The sequence below is a fragment of the Protopterus annectens genome, chromosome 4.part0 (genome assembly GCF_019279795.1).
Source record: "Protopterus annectens isolate FY-2018-M chromosome 4.part0, PAN1.0, whole genome shotgun sequence".
Lineage (NCBI taxonomy): Eukaryota > Metazoa > Chordata > Ceratodontiformes > Protopteridae > Protopterus > Protopterus annectens.
In genome coordinates, this window is record NC_056733.1 from 1209120927 (window position 1) to 1209142958 (window position 22032).

The window sequence follows — 22032 nt, forward strand, 5'->3', positions numbered from 1 at the left end:
TGTCTCCCAGACAAACTGAGAGACCACCTACCAAACTATATAATTAGAAGTCAAACCTATTTAGCAAAACCCACCACTTATCAATGAATACGTAGTAAAAAATCCTTTAACCCAGCAATTTTATTGCCGCTCTAGCAAGTTGCAGCTGGCACCCCTTGAAAACACTTAATCTAGATAATGCTGTATCCTATTTTAACTCAACATTCCTTGACATACTTGACCACCATGCACCCCCAAAACCATCAGAATTAAAGCTAACTATGCCCCATGGTTATCCAAAGAGACTAGATATCTACTACATAACAGGGACAAAGGTAAACTGGAAGAAAACAGGTACCCCTACTGATAAAAATATGTTGAGGTTAGAAATAAGGCAAATAAAATGTTTAAAGGAGACAAAAGAAGCTACTACACAACATTAAAAAAAAAACAGTTTGGGGCAACCGTCAACAAAGTACTTCAAACAGGTAAAGCTGGCATCCCTGACCCTCCAACCGCTGACAGCTCAAAAAGCATAGCAACTCAGTTCAACAAGTTCTTTACAGATTCCATCCTCACTCTAGCTAACTCTCAAAAGCCTTCTACTACTATCAAGCCACCCAAAAACAACACTACAGAGCTTTTCACGGCAACCTGCCCCCATCTCCACTGTTAAAAAGGTGCTTAATAAACTAAAATCCACAACCCTTTCCACAGATAGACTACCAGCTGAATTATTAAAGATTGGAGCAAATGCAACTGCACATCATGTAACAATTCTCATTAATTGCGTCATATCTGAAAACCTAGTCCCTCACCTCTGGGAAATGTCTTATATCACTCCACTCCACAAAGGAGGCAATTCTAAAGCTCTAACTAACTACCGACCAGTCGGCATACTCTCACCCCTCTCAAAAATCCTTGAAAGGTGTGTACACACACAAATCATGACATTCCTAAACTCATAATCTACTCACAAATACACAACATGGTTTTAGACCATCACATAGCACTACTACAGCCCTTATGTCATACACACAGACAGTCAACAACCACAGGAACAATGGAAACTATTACAAAAATTTTAATAGCTGCATAGAGGCAGCTATACCCACCAGGAAGAAGTACAGAACTAACTCAAAAAACACGCCACCCTGGTGGAATCACAAAATCAATCAGATGTATAACAGGAGAAAGAAAATCATGGCAGCAATTAGGAGGTGCAGCACCCAGAAGGATAAAATCACTCTAATCAAACTAAACAAACAACTCAGAGGACAAATAAAGTCTACCAAAGCCAAATTTGAAGTACGTCTGGCCTTGCAGGCCAAGGACAGCTAAAAAGCATTCTTTAGCTATGTCTGCAACCTCAAAGGCAATACACAATTGTATGCAGAGCTCGTTGTAAATGGAGCCACCTATACTGAGCCAGAAGATTGAGCAAACCTCCTGGATGATAAATTCATCGCCAGCTTTACTCCTCTCTCTCCCTCAACCTTCCCTCAGGAAATATCATCAAATATAACTCCCCCTACTATCACTAGGGAACAGGTCCTTAATGCTCTCTCTAAGACCAAGAACACTCTCTCAATGGGCCCAGGCAAGTTCTCAGGATGTCTTCTAAATAGCATGAAACATGACCTATCAGGGCCACTGGAATTACTATTTAACTGTAACCTCCAAACAGGCTCCGTGCCTCGTGAATGGAGAAAGGAAGCAGTCATTCCTCTGCACAAAGGTATGCCAGCTACAGACCCTGGAAACTACAGACCCATAAATCTCACTAGCCTTATATGTAAAGTCATGGAAAGAATTATCATGGAGATGATCAACAGAGTCTTGACTCAACCCAGTTTGGTTTCGTCAAGGGCAGATCATGCCTACTCAACCTGGTGAACTTCTTTGAGAAGGTCAACAAAGCAATGAATGAGGGCAAAATTGTTCACACTGCCTACCTTGACCTGGCCAAGGCATTTGACACAATACCCCACTCGGGCATTGCTGACAAACTCAAAAGGTTAGGTAGAAACCCGTATGTCACCTAGTGGAAAACCAGCTGGCTCACAGACAGGACCCAGGAAGTTAGAATTGGGGAGTCCACCTCTACTAAGAGGCCAGTCACAAGTGGAGTCCCTCAGGGATCAGTCCTTGGACTGCTCCTCTTTGGCATTTACTTCTCAGAAGTCAAGGCCAATGTCAGCGGTCTCTGACTGACTAAATTTGGAGATGACTGCAAATTAGGAGCTGTCATTGAATCTCATACTGACACAAATGTTCTCCAGGAGGGGCTGACACAAATAACTGATGTCAGAGCCATGGACTAAAACTAAATGACAAGAAATGCATAATAGTATCCTTTTGGAAGTCATCCATCCTTGGTAGCTATCATATTGACAACACACCTGTTAGAGTTGACACAGTAGTCAGAGACTTAGGGACACACATAGATAGCCTTTGATCATCACATGTCTACAGTGGTAAGGAAATCATTCTATGTTGCACAACTTATAAACAAAGGTATGGCATCTAAGTCCAAGGAAGTCATTGTTCCACTGTATTCAGCATTCATAAGACCTATCATTGAGTACAATGCACCCTTTGGTATGTACCTAACCAGGCATATCCAACAACTGGAACGTCCACAGATGTTCCTTACTAAAACAATACAGGGTATAAGTAATATGCCCTATGCAGACCACCTCAAGGCCCTATCCCTGTATTCTGTCTCCTATAGGCTTTTGAGGGGAGATCTATGCCTGGCATACAGAGCATTGTCAGACCCCACTCTGATGGATCTCCTGCATATCAACATAAAAAACAGTAGCAAAGTTACCCATTCTAAAGACTTAAACCTTTATGTGATATAAATAGGACTTGCTGGAGAGATAGGTATGTATCCCAGAGACTACCCCATCAATGGAACAGGCAACCCATCCATGTGAAGCAGATTTCCTCCCTAACCCAATTCAAGTGCAACTTGGACAATTGGATGGGAAACTGGAAACTTGTCCCTGGTTTGGCACCTATGCCTGTAATGCAAGCAGGTAACCTGTACATGGTTCATCTCCCAGGCCCATGCTTACACTTATCAAGGGTATCAGACCTTATCAGAGATTTGGGATACACAGCTAGGCTTAAAAATGCCCTTGTGGTCGTTAGCGTTTGAAACACCTATGAACCTATGTCTCAGCTATATTCTTAGACCTTTCCAAGGCCTTTGGCATGGTTAATCATGATAAATTCATCAACACACTCACAATTAAATCTAAGCTCCCCTACCATTTTCCGGTTTACAAATTACCTAACAGGCAGTCAGATGGCACATGGAACTTTCCCCACTACTACCAGTCTCACTAGGTGTCCCACAGGTTCCATTCTTGGACCACTGCTCTTTGCTATTTTCACTAATAACCTTCATACTGCCACACTCTAAGCTTCTGTTATCCAATATACGGATGATTCCACACAAATGTGTGCTTCTTTCTCTCCACAGGCACTGCTACAACAAACACAATCTTCTTTTCTTGCTGTTGATAGATGGCTCTCTGAATCACAACTATTAAGTCCTAGTAAAACTAAGCTTCTTATCTTTCCAACCACACAGCATTCTACCCATAACATTACATTTAATATCACCTCTAGTAACAACACAGTCATATCTCCAGTCAATCATACCAAGCTGCTAGGGGGTGAAATCGACAACAGCATGAAATTTGACATACATATATCCAATACCATAAAGAAAGTACATAAAAACTAGCCATGCTATACAGAAACACACTGTTCCTAACTGACTCCACCAGAGCCACTATTGCACGTACCCATCTCACCTCCACTATTTTGTACTCCTCGCCAATCTTCACCAATATCAGAAAATCTAAACTTCCAAGTTGCAAGCATATTATAATAAAATTGCCAAATTTGCAACCAATACCCCACACAGAACACACCACTGCACTTCCCTTAAAATACTTAACTGGCTGGAACTTCCCCATCTCATTCTTTATAAACAGTTTATACTAACCTACAAACTACTTCACTACTCTGAAACAAACTCTGCACTACAAAACAGAATACACCCAAGCACCAAAACTAGACTCCTATGATCCAATCAAAAACTCTTATCAGAAGTGACCAAAGTCAATAATTCCACAGGTACATCCCTCTATAGCAACACTTTTGCCAAACATTTGAATAACCTTCCCCCCAGCATCTCAGGCACAACTTCCATTGCTTCCTTCAAAAAAACCTTAAAATCCCACCTATTGCAATCATGGCTCTGTGACAACCCTGATTAATCATTTATACTTCCTACTGGTCTATTTCGAATTCCCTCTCTCTACCAGCACTTTGTTACCCCCACTAATGTACCTTTCCCTTCTCTCTCCTTCTTTCAGTAACCCCTCATCCCATCTCTTATGTCAAATTGTATTACATCCTTAGCATTGAGATCCTTTGAATCTGCATGATATACTAAAAATGTAACTAAACATGATTTTGAACATATATAAACTGTTACAAGTCAGAAATTAAATACTTCATGTAAATGTATTTAGGTTTTACAATGTTGATGAGTACCATGGGTGGCCATAGTGGTGCAGCTGTTAGCATTGTTGCCTCACAGCAAGAGGTTCCCTGGTTTCATCCTCAGCTGGGGTGCATTCTGTGTAGAGACTGCATGTCCTCCCTGTGGTTATGTGGGTTTCCTCTGGATGCTCTGGTTTCCTCCACATCCCAAAAACATGCTGTAAGTGGATTGGACACTCTAAATTGGCCCTAGGTGTGTGTGTGCCTTCCGTGGAAGGCTGGGTGCCGGGCTGGCAACTTGACACTGTAAAGCTCTACTGCCAGTCATGAACAGACAGGTGATCTGCTATGGTGACCCCTAACTGGGAAAAGCTGGAAGAAGAATGTTAATGACTATCATACTACAGTGCACTGTTCTTTTGTATTGATTGCAAATTAGGAGCTGTCGAATCTCACACTGACACAAATGTTCTCCAGGTAGGGCTGATACAGACAAACAACTGGTGTCAGACTCATGGAGTAAAACTAAATGCCAATAAATGCATAATAGTATCCTTTAGGAAGTCATCCATCCCTGGTAACTATCATATTGACAACACACCCCTTAGAGTTGATCGGGACGATATTATATGTTCGAAGTTTGAAAACTTTAATGTTCAAAGTTTCAAACATCAAACATATAATATAAAAAAACCCCCAAACAAACAGAACTTACCTGACTAGTGTAGGCAGGTGGGCAAGCCCCCCTGCACCCCACACACCCCCATACCTCTGCTCTTTAAATATACTAACTCCTAGACCGCACTATAGTGTGGTAAAGGGAAGATTTCCCTTACTGCACTGTAGTGCGATCTCACAGTTGGTATATTTAAAGAGCAGGGGGGTGAGGGAGCACAGCCCCCCATGTGAGGGGTGCAGGGGGGCTTGTCCCCCTGCCTTCAGCGTTTAGTTTTGGGTTTGTTTGTTTTTTTTTTTTGCTTTTTTTTACATATGTTCGAAGTTTTATAACTTCAAACATTTAAATTCGATATTTTAATGCTCGAAGTTATAAAACTTGGAACATATGATATAGACCCGAGTTGACACAGTAGTCAGGGACTTAGGGACACACATAGATAGTAATCTAGCCTTTGATCATTACATGTCTACAGTGGTGAGAAAATCATTCTATTTTGCGCAACTTATAAACAAAGGTATGGTATCTAAGTCCAAGGGCATCATTGTTCCACTGTATTTAGCATTCATCAGACCTATCATTGAGTACAATGCCCCCTTTGGTATGTACCTATCCAGGCATATCCAACAACTGGAACATCCACAGAGGTTCCTCACTAAAACAATACAGGTCATAAGTAATATGTCCTATGCAGACCGCCTCAAGGCCTCATCCCTGTATTCTGTCACCGACAAGCTTTTGAGTGGGGATCTATGCCTGCCATACAGGGCATTGTCAGATCCCACTCTGATGGACCTCCTGCATATCCAGAAAACAAACAGTACCAGAATTACCCATTCTAAAGACTTAAACCTTGCCTGTGATATAAATAGGACCTGCCGGAGAGATAGGTATGTATCACAGAGACTACCTTGTCTATGTAACAGACAACCCATCCATGTGAAACACAGTTTCTCCCTAATACAATTCCAGTGCAAATTGGACAATTGGATGGGAAACCGGAAATTCATCCTTGGTTTGGCATCTATGTCTCTGATGCAAACAGGTAACCTGTAAATGGCTCATCTCCCAGGCCCATGCTTACACTTATTAAGGGTATCAGAACTCGTCAGAGATTTGGGATGCATGGCTAGGCTTAAAAAGTTCCTTGTGGTCGTTAGCCTAGTAAACACCTATGAACCTATGAAAGTGCCTTATGTAAACAAAATTGTCAGATGTAAAAGTTATATGCTGTATTTGGAGCTTTTCTCCCCGGGCCTTCGCTGAAAAACGCCCTGTGTCGAGTTGGACTTCCCTGGTAAACAAATGTAAAATAAATAATAAATAAATAAATAAATAACAATTGTTACACTAACTTTTTGGTTAGTGCAGTGAGCTAATGAAGATTCTTCTTGTGCCACGGGTGCACTGTTCAAATCCCCACTTCCCCCATATTTTTTATTTTTTTATTTTATTTTATTTTTAATTGAGTAAGATCAGTTGGCATAAAAGTTAAGGTCTTTGCCTTCCATGCACAAGGTATACATTTTGATCCTGACCTCCAAGCAATGCCTGTTTGGAATTTGCATATCCTTCCTGTGTCAATGTGGGGTTCCTCCCACCTCCAAAAACATGATGGCTTTTTCCATATCACTCACCTAAGAATAGACCTGTTGTCAGCGGTACAGACTGTAGACTGTGCCCTATAGGCGGAAGGGTTGTATAGACCAACTGCTTTGGATATCTATTGTGGTACACTGTATCCTGAAGATAGGAGCACACAGATCACAGGCTGCATGACATGGCAGTGCTAGCCACTTGAGGGTATAACATTTTGACTCTAAATGATTCAGTTCTGTTAACGAATGTTGCCAAGTGGGTATTGGTATTTGTTGGTGATAAGTGGGTTGAGGACCCGGCCTAGTCTGACCTATGCCAGGGATCCATGTTAATAGTGAGAATGGTTTATGTGTGCCCACCATATGCTAGTGGCCAGCTGGTGTCCAATTGTCCAGCTTTGGTTACCTGGGATAGGTTTGTTGAGTGAAAGCTGGATGTAAAGATAACATGAGCTAAAAATTGCTACACTGAATGTAGGCTCATAGACAAGATGGAGTTTGGAAGTGGATGACATGACGGTAAGGAGGAAGCTGGACATCCTATGTATCCAGGAGACAAAATGGAAGGGCAATGCAGCAAAGACTCCTGGATTGGGATCCAGAGTCTACTACTCAGGAGGAGGACAGGCTAAAAATGGTATGGGAATTTTGGTGAGGGAGAAGCTTCAAAATACTTTCAGGGATGAATTAATGACAGATTCATGGCAATCAGACTCCTGTGTAATAAAAGTCAGTATTCATAATCTCAACCTATGCACTATAGCAGGGTTGTGATGGTGAGGAAAAGAGTGCATTCAGACAGCAGTTGCAGTACCTACTAGGTAAAGCAGGAGAACAGGAACTGATGTTGATAATGGCAGACCTGAATACACATATCAGGACAGACAAAACAGAACATGAAGACTGCCTTGGTCTACATGGGTGGGCAACAGGAATAAAGAAGAAGAAGAGGCCATTCTAGACTTTTGTCTGGTAAATGGCTTCATGGTAGTCAACACATAGCTTAGAAAGAGAGAGTTGGAAGATCACATACAATAATGGCCAACATGCAACTCAGGGAGACTTCCTCCTAGTTAGGAAAGAGCAGTGTGGTAGAATAAGTGATTGCAAATTCATCCTTAGTGAAGCAGTCCAGCCACCAGTGGTTGGCACAATCAGCTGCAAGCAGTGGTCAGAGAAGGTCTAAGGTCAACAGAGACCAGGCTGAAGACCTGGAAGATGACTGGAGAGAAAGCACAGCAGTTCATGGAATTACACAGGGCTTTAGCGCCCCAAGAAGAAAATAAAATAGCTAGAGTTGAAGAAGATGGGCAGTACCTCAAACAGCATGTGTAAGGGCTACAGAACAGACTTATAGCTGGTGGTGGAATGCAGAAGTCCAGGATGTCCAGGAAGTCATCAAAAGAAAGAAGGAGTGCAGGAAAAGTGGGAGATAGAAAAAATGGATCGGGCTAGGAAGGAATGCTGGTTGGCTATCAAAGAGGCTAAGAATGGAGTTGCAGTACAAAAGAACAAGACATCGGATGCACCCTACCAGCTTCTGGAAAGTGACTCAGTACACCCTACCAGCTTCTGGAAAGTGACTCAGTACACCCTACCAGCTCCTGGAAAGTGACTCAGTACACCCTACCAGCTTCTGGAAAGTGACTCAGTGCACCCTACCAGCTTCTGGAAAGTGACTCAGTACACCCTACCAGCTTCTGGAAAGTGACTCAGTGCACCCTACCAGCTTCTGGAAAGTGACTCAGTGCACCCTACCAGCTTCTGGAAAGTGACTCGGTACACCCTACCAGCTTCTGGAAAGTGACTCAGTACACCCTACCAGCTTCTGGAAAGTGACTCAGTACACCCTACCAGCTTCTGGAAAGTGACTCGGTGCACCCTACCAGCTTCTGGAAAGTGACTCAGTACACCCTACCAGCTTCTGGAAAGTGACTCGGTACACCCTACCGGCTTCTGGAAAGTGACTCAGTACACCCTACCAGCTTCTGGAAAGTGACTCAGTACACCATACCAGCTTCTGGAAAGTGACTCAGTGCACCCTACCAGCTTCTGGAAAGTGACTCAGTACACCCTACCAGCTTCTGGAAAGTGACTCAGGACACTCTACCAGCTTCTGGAAAGTGACTCAGTACACCCTACCAGCTTCTGGAAAGTGACTCAGTACACCCTACCAGCTTCTAGAAAGTGAGTCGGTACACCCCACCAGCTTCTGGAAAGTGACTCGGTACACCCTACCAGCTTCTGGAAAGTGACTCAGTACACCCTACCAGCTTCTGGAAAGTGACTCGGTACACCCTACCAGCTTCTGGAAAGTGACTCAGTACACCCTACCAGCTTCTGGAAAGTGACTCGGTACACCCTACCAGCTTCTGGAAAGTGACTCGGTGCACCCTACCGGCTTCTGGAAAGTGACTCAGTACACCCTACCAGCTTCTGGAAAGTGACTCGGTACACCCTACCGGCTTCTGGAAAGTGACTCAGTACACCCTACCAGCTTCTGGAAAGTGACTCAGTACACCATACCAGCTTCTGGAAAGTGACTCAGTGCACCCTACCAGCTTCTGGAAAGTGACTCAGTACACCCTACCAGCTTCTGGAAAGTGACTCAGGACACCCTACCAGCTTCTGGAAAGTGACTTAGTACACCCTACCAGCTTCTGGAAAGTGACTCAGTACACCCTACCAGCTTCTAGAAAGTGAGTCGGTACACCCTACCAGCTTCTGGAAAGTGACTCGGTACACCCTACCAGCTTCTGGAAAGTGACTCGGTACACCCTACCAGCTTCTGGAAAGTGACTCGGTACACCCTACCAGCTTCTGGAAAGTGACTCGGTACACCCTACCAGCTTCTGGAAAGTGACTCAGTGCACCCTACCAGCTTCTGGAAAGTGACTCAGTACACCCTACCAGCTTCTGGAAAGTGACTCGGTACACCCTACCAGCTTCTGGAAAGTGACTCGGTACACCCTACCAGCTTCTGGAAAGTGACTCAGTAGGTGGCACAGAGAAATTCTATCAGTTTGCAAGGCAAAGACAGAAAGATAAAGAAAATAGTCAAACACCTTTCATAAGGGATGCTAGCAGCAACCTGCTTACCAGTCTACAGGATATCAAAGGCAGATGGAAGAAAAACCCACAGAAGCTTTACTGCCCCATACACAGCCTGCAGCAAGAGAAGAGGAGAAGCCTACCACAGAAGAAGTAAGAACAACACTAACAAAAATGAAATCAGGGAAAGCAGCAGGCTCAGATGAGGTCACAATAGATATGGTAAAGATGTTGGGTGAGACAGGGGTAAAATGGTTCCTGAGGGTACTCATCGTAGCATGAAGAAAAAGACATATATTAGATGACTGGGGAATAAGCATACTAGTGCCAGTGTTCAAGAACCAAGGGGACATTCACAACTGTAGGCAGTATAGTGGTATCAAACTGCTAACACACTGCATGGAAGTTCTGGAGAAGTTAACTGATAAACGAATATGCAGAGTAGTAGAAAGCAAGGTGGGAGATGAGTAGTTCAGGTCCAGATCAGGATGCATAGAAAACTGACTCAATGTTTGCAATGAGACAGATACTTGAGAAAAGGCTAGAAATGAGGACAGTCCAACTGGGCATTCTTAGATTTGGGGAAAGCATAAGTCTCAAGAAAGCTGATTGGGCAATCCTGTGATGTTTCAAAGTCCCAGAAATATTGGTAGAATTAGTGCAAGCTATATACAAGGATTCAATGACTCAAGTACAAACAATATTTAGTCTCATAGAAGGGAATAGGTGTGCATCAGAGTTCAACTGTGAGCCTACTGCTGTTTATACTGGTGGTGGACTACATTAGCAAACAGGTCAAAGGGGACAGAGTAACAAAGTTACTGTATGCAGATGATGTGGCACTACAGGCAGACTCTGAGCAAGAACTTCAACAAAGGATAGGGGAATGGAATGCAAAACTGAAGGTACATGGGATGAAAATTAGTACAGATAAGACAACTGTAACTGCAGCAAATGGAAGGTGCAGAAAGCTAAAAACTGAGATAGAAGGGAAAATAGTGGAACAGGTTAACAGCTTCAAATATGTGGGAAAGTTTGTTGAGGAGAAGGGAAGTCTGAATGAAGAAGTCAAAGCTAGAATCAGAGGGGTTGCAGACAAATGGCACAGAGTGTCAGGGGTAGTTTATGAAAGAAGCTGAAAAGCAAGGTGTACAAAACAGTGAGGAGACCAGTACTGCTTTTTGGTATGGAAACCTGGGCAGTAAAGACAGAGCAGTTGAGGAAGCTGGAGATGATGGAGATGGAGTGCCTGAGACAGATGGTAGGATTCACATTGTGGGACAGACAAACAACTGAGGACATAAGAAAAGAAGCCAAAGTAGATCCAGTTGCACAAAATGTAAAAAAGAACAGATTGCAGTGGTTCTGGCACATGTACAGGAATGCAAATGACAATCTGGTGAGGAAGATTTGGAGCAGACAGGAAAAAGGCAAGAGAAAATGAGGGGATCCAGAAAATAGGTGGATGGATTGTATGAGACAAGAGTTGTGACAGTCAGGTATGAGTGTAGATTCCTGGTATAGGTAGGAGAGTGGCACTGAATAGGGGGAAATGGTGATGAGTGACATGACACCCCGACCCCATGTAGGAAATCAGAAAAATGGGATTGATGATTATGACGATGATTATTATATGCTTTAAATATCAATCCCTGGTGCATAATGGTGATGTAGAGATCTAATATCTTGTATTGGTGGTGGGGGGTTACAGGGTTTATGGTCCACTTAGTACCTTTTATGGCATGCTACTTTTCCCTGGTGTCTAGTGATTCCCCCATCCCCAAAATACATTCAGTTTGCATGCCACTTGGGCACACATTATTTCTGGTGGCTAGTGCCCCCCGATCCTCATACTGTTAAAGTGCCATTATGACATGAGTTATCCCTGTTGACTTGTGTTCCCTCCAACCAATTTTGTAGACTCAGCTCATTAGTCTAGGTGTATGTGGAGGTATGACAGCTACCCCAACCCATCCAGACACAGACACACACAGTCCTCTAGTTACCTACCCAGTAACACTCCCACACTCATCCATTCTTCCACTCACACAAAAACACACCCCTGCATCTTCCCCTCCCTACCTTCCCTACTGGTACCTTACAGGCAGACACACACTCACACATAGTCACACATGCAGCTCCTTGCATACACTCACTGTCTCACACACTTCCCAGCCCTAACATACCACTAAACACCACAGCACGTACCTTTACAGGTATAGTTGTACATGGTCTTTTGTTCCTGTTCACTACCTTGACATGGAGGTAGCAGTTGAGGCCGAGTGATTGTATAAGTCATTTAAGTGTGTAGATGCATTCCCTAAGATTGTTCTGCAGCAGAGAGAAAGATATATATATATATAGAGAGAGAGAGAGAGAGAGAGCGAGAGAGAGAGAGACAGCACACAGCTAATTAGCATATGCATCTCCACTGAATTACCTCATTATTGTGCCAGTGACGACAGCCCAATCAGCAGCTGCACATCTTTGTGCAACAACCCCATATTCGGACTTTATGAATTTGACAAGGTTAACATTTATAAATTTGGACCAATCATACCTCTCAACAATCCTGATTTTTGCAGAATGTACAGATTTTTGGCTCATATTTTTGGCCTGTTCCTCATAAAATTTGTGGTTTTCTGGCAAATCACTGGAATGATCTGAGGATTGAAGTCACCAAATATTGACATACAGTTAAGTTTCAGACTTCAAATCCTTAAGAAAATGCATGGCAAAGCAAACCCTGTTACTCTAGTAACTTTTTAAGATTATAGGAGCAATATGTAAAATGTGTCCCTATTTTTGGGCCTTTGTTCCTCCATTATGTCGGGATTTGTCCAGATTTCTTGCACTAAGAGGTTGAGAGATATGGGGCCAATGTGTCAAGCAGAAGCAGTAAAACAGTTTTTGTGTTCTGTTAATTCATTGCAAGTGTAGAAATATGGAATCAAAGCAGAAATATGCTGTTCTGCCTGAAGGTTTACATTATATACAAGGTGACAATACTGCAAGGATTTCTTCTGTGATAGTAAGAATGATTCTTGTTCTGAAAAGTGAACCTGCTTGGTTCAGACAAAGAATAGAATATGAGTTTCAGCATATGGAAGCTGTAGGAGTCATATTCAAACAGTGTTGACTACCTTTACACTTCATTGCTCTTTGCAGTATGTTGTCTAGTTTGTTTTAATCATGTTTTTAAACCAAAATACTCTGTGTTGATTTCTGAATGTGTGAAGTTATGTTCTTTGGCTTATGGTGGTCCCTATCTGGACCTCACCAAGGCCTTTAACACCATTCCCCACTCTGGAATCATAGATAAACTTACTAAGCTGGACATTAATACCTACGTCACTCAATGGGTTGCCAACTGGTTTACTGACAGAAACCACACTGTAAAAGCAGCCAACTCCAAATCCAGCTCCAGACAAGTGACACGTGGAGTACCTCAGGGTTCAGTCCTGGGACCGCTCTTGTTTGGCATCTACTTCTCTGAAGTACAGGCCAACACTAAAGGACTCTGGCTAACAAAGTTCGTAGATGACTGCAAACTGGGAGCCATTATTGAATCCCCAAATGATGTGGATATTCTACAAAAGAGCCTTACAGAAACAGATGCTTGGTGCCAGAGCCATGGGCTCAAGCTCAATGCCAAAAAATGTATAGTTATTCCCTTTGGGAAAAAACATGTACCCGTGAATTACCACATAGGTGGCAGAACACTAAACAGCAAAAGCGTGATAAGAGACTTAGGGACACATGTGGACAGTGGTCTCACCTTCGATAGCCACATCCAACAGTCAGGAAATCCTTCTATGTTGCACACCTCATCATTAAGGGATTTTCATCCAGAAAAAAGGAGGTCATTGTCCCACTGTACCCATCCCTCATTAGACGCATTATATAATACAACTCCCCATTTGGTATGTACCTCTCAAGATATCTGCAACAACTGGAAAGGCTGCAGAAATACCTTACTAAAAGAATCACAGGCCTAAAGCAGATGCCTTATGCTGACCATCTAAAAAACTCCAGCTATTCTCTGTCACATATCGTCTACTCAGAGACGATTTCTGCTTAACATACAAGGCTATGTCAAACCCAGAGCTGTTGGACTTGCTACACTTAAAGAAATCCCAATCCCTCAGAGCCACACACTCCAAGGATCTAAACCTTGTCATCACAATGAACAAAATATGCTGGAGGGATAGGTTCCTGATGCAGACACTCCACAGACTCTGGAATAGACTGCCCATACATGTCAAGCAGAGTGTCTCTTTAGCCCTCTTAAAAAAGGAACCTTGAAGATTGGATGGGAGACAGGAAATTCACCCCGGGGATCACGTCATTCGCCCTGCTAGACAGGGGTCCAGGAAAGTAAATATTGTGGGAAGAAATAGCCAGGGAATTGTTATGGCTAGGCTTGTATAGGCCCTAGGGCTGATAGCCTAGTACCAGCCTATGAACCTATGAACCTATAAATCATCCTGCTTTGGCGGTGATGCCATTATTCTTGTTATATGCTAAGAACACAGAGACATTATTAAAAGTAGAGTTAATTATGTGACCACACATTTAGGACAAGATAAACAATGAGTGGTGAAGACAGTTTACTTTGGACCCCAATAACACTGTTGAGTCACATAAATGTGACTTGTTGAAAGTGCCAAAGTTGCATTTTTTAATGAAACTTTCTTGTTTTTGCTGAGTGACCATTCAGCGGCTTGAGGTATCAGCATGAGGGCCACAGTGGCAGACTAAGACATACATTACAAGAAAAGCAAGATGTACTCATTAAGAAATATCGTCATGATGTTTTGACCCCTGTTTTTGAAAGTTTGTTAGATGGTGTAGCCGTATTTGAGTGGAAGCTAGTGCATCAGAAGAAAACTAAAGTTTTGAGGGACATAAATGACTTTCGGAACGGCCACGTCTTTATGTGGCCGCGTACAGGACATAACAATGAGGACAATTTTGCAAGGAATAATGTAATTAAAGTTAATGTCAATCATGCTGCAGATAGCAGCGATTATTATGCTTCTAATAGATGTATTGTTGAGTCTGTGGGGGATACCGTTAGTGATGAACGTATTCATGATTTAGTTAAAGGGTCCAATACTAGAGTATTAAGTTTTGCAGAAGTAGCTGGAGATGTTGCGGACATGGTAGGCAATCAAGTATCTCCTTCTGACACTACTGAGCTAGGGTTGCAGTCCAACAACCCGGTGCCACTTAGGAGTGTGAATCACATGGGTAGTTTGTACCCAAAAGTTGTTGTGAACAAATATAACAATAAAGGTCAGGATTCAGGTAATGTTGTCAGACCGAAGGATAGAAGTCTTCCCACAGTTGGCATTGAAACTTTTAACATAGCCAGGAATGGCACCATAGATGAACTCCCTTTTCCCCTACCAGTCCGTATGGACAAGGGAGGGGGGCAGAGGGTTCAGTCAGCAGAGGGTGCCACAAGTGCAAATTTTCAGTGGAGCAACATCCGATTCAAACCCTGAAAAAGTTGTGGGGGAAGGCACTGAATCATTAATCCTTAATATATCTGCACATGTGTTGACACTTGAGGAACGTAGGGTCCTTTGTAAGGGTTTAAATTTTATACCCTCTTGCAAGAGCAAGATGTCGGATACAATTTTAGATTTGAAAGTTTTCTGCAGGAATGTTGTGTTACGTCTGATATATGGTGGTTCTGATGTAGGACCTGTTCCCAGTGAAGAAGTGGGTTATTATTTTAATCTGAAGAAGCCTAGTAGCTTTATTCCTAGTAATCACCCTTTGGTTGAGGCATACCTTAAACTGACTGAAGAAAATATCTATCATTTTTATGATAATTGTAATAATTTTAGGAAGCACACCCGATATAACCTTACATAGCCAGAAAGGTTAACTTTGAATCAGTTGCAAAATAATAGTTCTATTGTAATTTGCCCAGCAGATAAAGGCGGACTTATAGTTGTCATGGATAGGTCATATTATTGTCAATCCATGACTTTGATGTTAAGTGATGTTAATGTTTATGATAAGATCTCGATTGGGGATGTGCATCATGTTATTTCATCTGTTGGTAATGATATTTTGGATATTTTTTCTGCTTATCTTATCACTGAAGAATTATCTTCTTTCTTGAAAGTAACTGATCCATTAATTCCATCAATTCAAGGTTTGCCTAAAATCCATAAGCATCCCACCAATCCTCCCATTCGACCTATTGTGGCTGGAGGAGGGTGGGTTACTGAACCACTCTCTCTGTACGTTGAGAAGTTCTTGAGACCTGTCATCAGTCAAAATCATACAGTTTTAAGAGATTCCAAACAGTTTTTGGTGGATTTATATGAAAGTACCAAGGATGTCTTTGATAACAGTGATGTCATTTATGTTACCTTTGACGTTCAATCATTATTTACCATGATTCCCAATGATCTGGGCATGTAGTATGTGCATGAGTATTTATCAGCACATAGTGATTATTCTGAGAAGCAAATTGACTTGATTTGTTTTCGTTTAGAAATTGTTCTTGAGAACAACGTTTTCACTTTCTGCGATGAGATGTATTTACAGAAACATGGCCTAGCTATGGGAACTTCGTGTGCCAATAGCTACGCCAATATGTTTCTTGCCCATTGGGAGCTTAATATGTTATTCCCTCTTACACATTTTAAGGAACATGTGTTATTTTATCGACATTTTGTTGACGATCTGTTTTTGTTATGGCGAGGGTCACCTGATGATTTGGTACAATTTTTTAATGTTATTAATAATTTAACTGACTGTCCTAAGTTTACTTACAATTGTTCTTATACTCACATTGAGTTTCTGGACATTTATATTGAAAAGTTGGATAAGCACACAATTAATACAGGTATACATCGTAAGACATGTCATAGAAATGCCTTTCTTTTTAGGTCCAGCATGCATCCTGGTTATATTTTTAGAAATTTAATCAGAGGACAGGGAATGAGGGCCTCTAGGTTAAATCCATCTTTGGATGGTATCCAGCATGAGCTTGCTGGTTTGCATAGAAAGTTATTGGACAGGGGATACACTGCCAGTGAAATCAGCTAACAATGGTCAGACCTCAAAGATTTGAGGCTAACCACAGTGAGACCATATTTTGGACCTGCCTTGGAGGCAGGTTTCATCAATGGTCAAAATAACACCACGAATAAAGTTAAAATTCCCCTGTTTTTTACTAGCAACTATAGACAAGTTACTGATCTTTTTGCACAGCATTGGTCCATCTTACAAGATGATGATATAGCTAGGATAGTGGGCAATATTCCCAAGTTTAGATTAAAGAATCATAAAAACTTGAGGAGGCTCTTGCGTTATGACAGGAATTCTGTCAACACGACCCCTGTTATGGGGCACACTATGCCATGTGGTACCGGTAATTTTTGTATGTTTATTAATACATCTAATGTTTTCTATCATCCAGATCTTCAAAAAGAGTTCTTTTTTAAAGTAGAAGTGAACTGCATGACCCCCCATGTTGTTTACTTAGCAGAGTGCACAGCCTGTAGTTCTTTTTATGTTGGCAAAACCAACAGGGTGCTCCGTGACAGAATGAGGGAGCATATTTATCATATTAGAAAAAGCTCTTTACATAATGCACTCTCAAAGCATGTGTTAGAACAGGGCAATACTCACACCTTTAATTTCAGAGTCATTGAAATTATTTACCCCAGTATTAGAGAAGGTGATATTCTGACACATACTGAGCATAGAAAAACCTGTTGGATTGTTATACTTTGTGCTGACAGAGGAAAAGGCCTTAATGAAATGGCCTCTATTAAACCTTTATTAAAGAAAAGAAGGTTACATAAATGATTTTTGGGACTATATGATATTTGTATGCATATATACATATATTTATTTTTGTATATATATATATATTCTTATGTTTATATATTCTTGTTTAGTATAGTTCATTTAAGAGCATAATATTATGTAATAATTCATTTACTATATATATATATATATATATATATATATATATATATATATATATATATAAAAATTTTTTTTTGTTTGTTTGTTTCTTTATTAGACAGATTTTAGTGCAGCTATTTTAGCATGTGTTTTAATATTGCTTATTTTGCTTGCTTTGTTATTTGAATGAATGAGCATTCATTTGTTTCAGATGAATGATTCAATTAAGTGTCTGCGACTTGCTAATTTTTTAATTACTTTGAACAGCTTTTGATTGGATGAAGTTTTGATAATATGTGTGTATATATAGTGTGATTCCTTTAGTCTGTACTTGGTCTGATGAAGCTCTACAGCGAAAGCGCTTACCATTTTTTATTAAACCTGTAGATTGTTTTTATTATTTGAAGACTTCTTGCGTGGTTCTTGGATTTCTTGCCATGATGAATGATGAATGATTTTACACAGTATTATTGACTGTTGTGCTTTTATACAGCATCACTGACTTTTGTGCTTTTGCCTCTTGCCTGGATTCTGCCTGGTTCGTTCCGTTGCTTTTGTACATATTTTATTTTTGCCAGTTATTTTCTAGCAATGGAAGATTTACCTCTTGGGCTGCTGGTTATAATTATTATCACTACCACTAATTAAAGAAACCACACTTTATGGTATACTTAGGGTCTTGTTTTTTGTTTGTTTTATTTTATTTTGACTGTAAACCATCACAATTATTTTATTTTGACTGCAAACTGTCACAACAGTAGACTATTTGTATTTGGTTGATTACATTAATGTGAGGCTGGATGTTTTTGCAGGTGTTTTGAGTACTGTATTTTGATGTGTAGGTATGAACTGTCGGTACTTAGGTGTCAGTATTGTTAGTGTTGACATTTTGATATGGTGTTTTTTTTTAATATTTGTTTATTGGCATTTGATTACTGGGAAAGTCCACTGGGCCAAGCAAGCCCATTTTCAGTGGAGGCACAGGGACAAAAGCTCCAAGAACATGTTACAAGCTAGAACAAATGAATAAAATATAACAGTATACATACTAGCAAAGTTAAAGAAAAACATAAATTAACAATTAGAGATAGCATAAGCAAAATAAGATGAACCATAACAACAAAGGCAAAAGTTCTACAGTAAAAAAAAAAAACATAAATGTACATGTTAGAGCATTTTCAACACAATAGCATATAACATATCGACAAGCAAATTAGGGAGTTACAATGAACACTTTTTCATTGTATCTAAGATATAGAATAGGAAGGATAGTGAGTGTGGTTTGAGAGTGGAGGCTGGGTGTAGTTTGAGGGGGAGATCATGTTTTTAGAAAGGAGGATATGGAACAGTTACTGGTCCAGCTAGAGGAAAGGTAGTTACTGTATGTAAGGAGGATTTAAAGGTGACAGAGTTTTGATTTGATCTGAGAGTTATAGGAAGAGAGTTCCATATTTTGCCTATGATGTGGGAGTATAGAAATTGGCTAGCTGGGTCTTTTGGGTTATACACTTGTAGCAGATGTGTATTTTTGGATCTAAGGGGTCTGTTGGGTATGTTGTCAGTGAAAATGGAGGACTCAGCAAAAGTGACATAAATTGCAAATGAGACACAGTGTTGGCAGTAAATAATGTAAACGCATTTGATATTACATATTATACAATGAATGTCCATTAACATTCCAAAACGAACATGCTGATTGGTCAGCTCAACCAGTGTGCCTGTTGTAAATTGAGCATATACCAATGGAAAAATATCCGGTCGCCCAAACTTTCTTCCATTAATATAAGTTATTAAAATGTACTTGTCTTTCATTTTGTTTTAAATAAACTTACAAAAAATGGAGACAAAATGAACAAGAGAGGTAGGACAGAAACAAATACAAGGATAATCAAGTACTTTATGCAAAAACATATCTGATTATCCTTATATTTTCTCTCTCCTATCTCTCCTGTTCATTTGAAATCTCTGGATTTCATTGTTTTAATTAAGAAAAAAAAGGAATAGAGATCTTCCTTTCTCTGTTGCTTCCTTTACTGCATAAGCATGGGAATGTAAATCCCATACGTATGAGCGGTACATCAGGAAATCCCCAAAATACCAGGGAAAATGTGCAACAGCATCATGGTGTCAATAATCAAGGACATTATTTAAGAAAAGTAACTAACATTTTGCTTAAATAATGCCATTGTATAATAGCAATAACCCATGGCTGGGTGTGGGTAATGCTTCATTTACCCATGGTTGGCTTTGTTTGACCACTCTCTCTTTCCCCTTATGACCAAACCACATGAACTGTGGGTAAATCAGCATTATCTGCACCCAGCTGTGGGTTATTGCTATAACAGACATATGTAAGGCTGCAGTAAAAAAAACATTGTATAACAAACAGTGTAACAAATGACAATACTTATCATTACCAACAATAAAAGCTGAATTAACAGCCAACAATATATGAACAATGCACCATGTGATAATCATTATCAAAATATAACTAAAGTTACCAGCAGTCTATGGCAAAGTTAGGTAAAGCAAAGAAATCCATCCATCTACAACGCCTTTTCCCATTTTTGCACATGGGTTCGGGGTGTTACTTCAACAGTGACCATCATCTGGAGCTAAGGTTTACACCAAGATGCAATGTCATTACTTTTCAAATTTTCTTTTCAAACCTCAGAGGTGTGCACAAGTCAAAATAGAGTACATTGGGATAGGGACAGTGTGGTCATTATTTATTTAACTTTCCTCACAAACAATGGAGGTATGCAATGAGGGTTACTATATCTTGTATAGCAGTAGTGAACTGTCTATAAGTAACACGTTGGAAACATTACTGTGATCAATATGTTTTCACTTTCCTTACAATCAAACAACAGATGTTTATACTGGTGGCTATCTTTTGGGGAAGAGTAAGGAGACATTTGGTCTATATATATTAGACAGTAACAGGTTGAAATATGTTATCTTCTCTTTGTTTTTCAGGTTTGTCCCAGTCTGACATCAGATAGGTACACAGATAATGGCTACCTTTTGGTCTTTTGGGGAGGCAGGGTAGGGTTGAGGAGGCATCACGCTGAAGATATTAATTCCATCCATCTATCTATCTATCTATCTATCTATCTATCTATCTATCTATCTATCTATCTACACACACACACACACACACACACACACACACACACACACACTCACGTATATATACATCATTTGTGTATCCTTGCAAGTAATTGTCATCTCATTTTATTGTGAATTGTTATTTTGTCAGATTTCAGCATTAAGCCTTACATACAACTTATTTTGTCCTTAATAATATGACTTTTTCTTTCCTTACTCATAATATATGTTGAAGCCATTATTGGATCAAAAGGTTCGAAAAAAAGCTTTAATATGCACCTCAGTGTATCTATAACCCTGTAGCTTTTCTAGACTTTCTGCTTAATTTGATTGCTTATCCCACATTTATTACAGTACTCTTCTTGCTAGTTATGGTATGAAATGATGTATGGGAAAGCAAAAATGAAAAAAATGATTTCTTTCATTAATTAGGATTGTTGCTCAGGCCATCACTGGATGAAAACATTGATAAAAAATCTGAAATTCACGTTACAGCATGTAGAACCACTCTGGGTCCTGGGGACTGCAGCTTATTTCATTTATTTGCTCCACAGTTAAAAAAGCTCTGAATTGAATCTTAGAACATCTAGAACCCGCATGGCTTCTGGGGCCCTAATAGTATATAGACCCCTGGTTTAAAAACAGCTATTTTTTTCACAGTTATATAGAATGCAGTGTTGTCTGGTTAAGAATGAATGAATGCATGCAGGAAAAACTGAAGAGTAAGGCAAACTATGAGAAAAGGAAGAAAAAAATAATTGGGATTTTATGGGCTGGCCTCAGGATTGGGGGTGCTTGGAGAATTCTGGGTAATTTTGGGGGGGGAGTGAGCATGGGGGATGCCATGGAGCCATTCATGTCGGATGCCAGTTCGCCTATGGCTGGCCCTGTCTATGTTTCATCAAGATGGATAAAAGGGAAAGAAAAAATTAAAGCAATATAATCCTAACCTTGTCTAAAGAAAGCTGACATTTAAGGTGAAACTAAGTGCTGTGCAATAATGGTATTCCAAGAGGAAAGTGATCAAGATGTAACAATGTATCAAGATGTAACAATGTACCAAGATGCAACAATGTATCAAGATGTAACAATGTATCAAGCTGTAACAATGTATCAAGATGTAACAATGTATCAAGATGTAATAATGTA